The 4,072-nt window shown below is 38.5% G+C and overlaps 1 pseudogene; it reads right to left on the bottom strand.

Annotated features, from left to right (window-relative positions):
* Window positions 1-1,786: 1,786 nt before the first annotated feature.
* LOC114106831 (mitotic-spindle organizing protein 1 pseudogene) lies at window positions 1,787-2,032 on the bottom strand (annotated as a pseudogene).
* Between the last annotated feature and the right edge of the window lie 2,040 nt (window positions 2,033-4,072).

The raw sequence follows: 4,072 nt of genomic DNA, 5'->3' as shown, positions 1-4,072 counted from the left end.
GAGGCTGAGGCAAGAAGATCACAAGTTCAAGGTCAGCCTGAACAATATCTCACCAGACCCACCCAATCTCAAATAAATATATATAAATAAAGAGTTGGGGATGTGATTTAGTGGAATGCACCAGGGTTCAATCCCCAGTATCACCAAAAAACATTTAAGAAATATGACACATTAAGAAGGCCTCTGTAAACAATCCTTTCTCAATATTTTTTTCCTATTCTGCTTCATACGTAAATAACTTAACCTATAAAATCATACATAAAACTATCAACTCTTATGGCCTAGAACTGCATACACATTTTGGAGTTTGAGAATAAATGTTCTCTTTGATTTATAGATAACATGCAGTATTTGTAGTGTTTAGTTTCATTCAAATGCTTATCACAAATTCTGATTGTCTCCCAACTTGTTCTGCTAATAGACCTTTTCAGTTTACTGGTAAAGATGCCATGAATTAAAAGTCATAATGGTCAAATAAATATTAGAAAAAAGCAGAGAAAGTGGCTACCTAATATCACTAAATCTTATTAAAACCACTTCAGCTTGTATGAACAACAAAAAACATTAGTGAAGAATGAATACCATTCATTTAAAAGGTATCTAACAAAATCTAAAATTTAGTCAACAATGAAATTAAATCCATGCAAAAAAAATTCCACTGAGATTCTGTTACAGAAACAGAACCAATAACATCCTAATTTTCTAAAATTTATTTTTGAATTATCATTTTGATGAGTTAAAACTTTAAGGGTAAATAATGACACAAAATGATTTTAGAAAGGCAAACTATAATTCCTGATACACATTTCATTAGTTTTTGTTTAATGACTAGAAATCCTTATTCCTTCAGAAAATATTACATATTCATTGAAACACCACTTATCTAGTGATTTATTATATATCTTCATCATATTTATTAGATAAGAATTCCAATTACTTTTATGTAATAAAAGTAAAAAGGAATTTTGCATGTTGGCTGTGTTTCACTTTATACATTATTTTTAGGCCTTTATAGGTTATAAAACTTAGAAAAACATTCCCAACTAATATTCTTATTCAATGTAAATGACTCAAACTACAAACAATACTAAGCTAAGCACTGTTATTTTAAAATCTAAGTTTCTAGAAGTTTTATTTTTCAGTCAATACAAAATGATCTAGTTCACACTATTAACTGCCCAAAACTGTTTAAAAAACTAAATATTCTTTGTTAAAGAGAAGATTACAAGAAATGTTTTCTATGTTCTCATTTTAAAAAACAAGATTCTGGTATACATGGGGAATTTAAATACAAATTCTTACATGGTGGCTAAAATCTTGTCAACTTTCAGCCTGATACAACATAATTCAACAGTTATTATGCATAAACAATTCAAAATTAAAGTTTATAATGGAAATGTCAACAAGTCATAACTATGTCACGTCAATACTGATGGGTTCCACTATACTTCCACCAGGCACAGCAGATGTGCACATCTGATAGACAGACTGCTTAGAAAATTAAAGCTATCAGAACTATAAATAAGGAATACATAAATGTAAACATAGCAATGCCAAAACATTGGTCCTTAAAAAAAAAAAATGATGCGATGCAAACACATTTGATAGTTCTCTCTGTAAGCCACTTTCCACTGATTTATAAAGCTATGGTTTTATAATTCTTTTTAAAAGGAAAATTTTTCTACACTGCTGCATGCAGTAATTTCACTGTACATTCTTGACTAAAATGCAATCTTCAAATCCTCTTGAGGCATTTGACATATCTCATCAGGATCTCTCCAGAAAGTCAGCTTGTCATATTTTCAGCAGCCTTTAGTGCTTCAGAAGCCTTGCGGAGTTCCTTAATAACAGATGATAAAGCTTCTGGGTTAATTCCTTGTTTTCAAAGCTGTACACAAATAGACAGTGTTTCCATATCTAAGCCAGTATTCAAAATTCTTGAAATCTCAAGCAGAACATCCATGGTCTCCCTCACCGCATTCAGATTTGCCGCCTCGGTCGCTGATGACCCGGCGCCGCTGCCACTCGCCATGGCGGAGCTACCTGTGTAATCTCTAGAAAAGGCATTTGTGTACTTGAGTCCACATCACCACTTATATCAAGTGGCATTAGAGGGGTGGTTACCTTCTTGCCTGTTCTAACTCCATGAGGTAGGGCACTAACAGATATCAGCTCATTCTAGGTATCCAAGATGCATCTGCAGGCCAGCAAAATTTCTGGATTGGGGGAAAGATGTGATTACAAGGAAGTGTGATGATTCTACCCCAGAGGGAGAGTGGAAGCTGAGCAGCACACAGCAGTTATCCCAACGTGGTCTGTGGGCTTCCGGAAGATGTCAAACATTGGAGCTGAAAGGGCTGGGGTGGGGGTGTCCCTTCAGCCCCCCCCCCCCCCCCCCCCCGCCCCATGAGATTGAGCATAGGTAGAAAAACATAATAAGTTTAAAGACTGAGCTCTGGAGCACACCGGTGGTAGAGATTAGGAAGGTCAGAAAAAAGCAAGACTGAGGAATGGTCAGAACGGGGAAAAGCAAACAATCTAGGAGGCCCAAAGCCAGATGAATACTGTTTTTGAAGAGTGTTCTGGGTAATTAATTAAAAAAAAAAAAATATATATATATATATATATATATATATATATATATATATATATATATATTAGGATAACTTCAGTTGAGAATCAAGCCCATCACACTTACCATCACAAGTGACCTTAGGAACAGTTAGCAGGATAGATTTAACAACAAATGGACAAAAAGATGGGAGAGAATACAGAAAATATTTTCAAGACTGGATACCACAGAGAAGAAAGGTGTGGTCAGTCATTTGAGTAAAATCCAGTAGGTAATGCTATAAAAGAGGTGGGAATGTCACAAGGAGGGGCATGTATACAATATGTCCAGTGCTATCAAGTAAAATGAACCAAACATCCCTAAAGTCTGAAATTTATGGGCCCAGGAATGCATCTTCAGTGCACTTGGCAGGGCAAGAAACAGACATTAAGAGACCGCTCATCCAGAGGGAACCAAGGCTTATTTTTATGTGGCCTTTTTTATTTTTGTACCAGGGATAGAACCCTGGGGCACTCAACCACTGAGCCACATCCCAGCCCTTTTTTATATTTTATTTAGAGACAAGGTCTCCCTGAGTTGTTGGCTTTGAACTTGCAATCCTCCTGTCTCAGCCTCCTGAGCTGCTGGGAGTACAGGCATGTGCCACCGTGCCCAGCCTGACCTTGCTCCTTAGAAGAAAGACTTAGTAATGCTGTTTGATGAGGAGGAACCAGCAGAGATGATAGGATGGAGAGAGAAAGGGGCAACAAAGAGTCCCTGAGGCATGATTATTCAAGTCTCTCTCAAATCATTTGGCCAAAGACACAATACCATCTACCTAAAAGTTTCCATTGAAGATTTATGTGTTCTTTGCCCAACAATTTATTAATGCTGCTCCATGATTAAGATGGATGGGGGATTCATCCATCATTTAAAAGTTAAGAGCTCTGGGCTAGGCTGTAATCTCAGCAACTCAGTAAGATTGCAAGTTTGAGACCCACCTGGGGAAACTTAGTGAGACCCTGTTCCCCCCAAAACAAAAAGGGTTGGGCGTAGCTTGGTGGGGGAGAGCTCCTGGGTTCAATCCCTATTCACCCCCCTCCATAAAAACATAATTAAGAGCTCCCAAATGTCTATTACTTCTGTTCCAGAGGCCCAAGGGGACATGGGTGGCTATTGCTGATTCTGTGACAATCGTTGCTCTGATAACTTCCACTGTGGCAGCAACCACCAACACTTCTGCTCTGCTGACAGCTGCTGTAGCTTCTCTTACTGTTCTAATCACTGCTACTGCTGCCACCCTCACTGCAGCAAGGACTGCCACCACTGCTGCTGGACCCAGAGGCTTGCCAGGGAATTTTCCCACAGCCTCTTGGGGTGGAGGTAGTGAGCACCTCCACCATCTCCTGACAGCTGAGGGCACAGAGCCGAGCTATCAGGACAGAGCTGAAGTTCAGTGGCTAACTGCTGATTGTGCCTGCAGAGCCTGCCCCTTTTGCCTGTATAAGATTCACTACTCAT

Source organism: Marmota flaviventris, chromosome 2, assembly GCF_047511675.1.
Source record: "Marmota flaviventris isolate mMarFla1 chromosome 2, mMarFla1.hap1, whole genome shotgun sequence".
Classification (NCBI taxonomy): Eukaryota; Metazoa; Chordata; class Mammalia; order Rodentia; family Sciuridae; genus Marmota; species Marmota flaviventris.
Note: the sequence above shows the minus strand (reverse complement) of the source record. Positions and strands in the feature narration are given on the sequence as shown.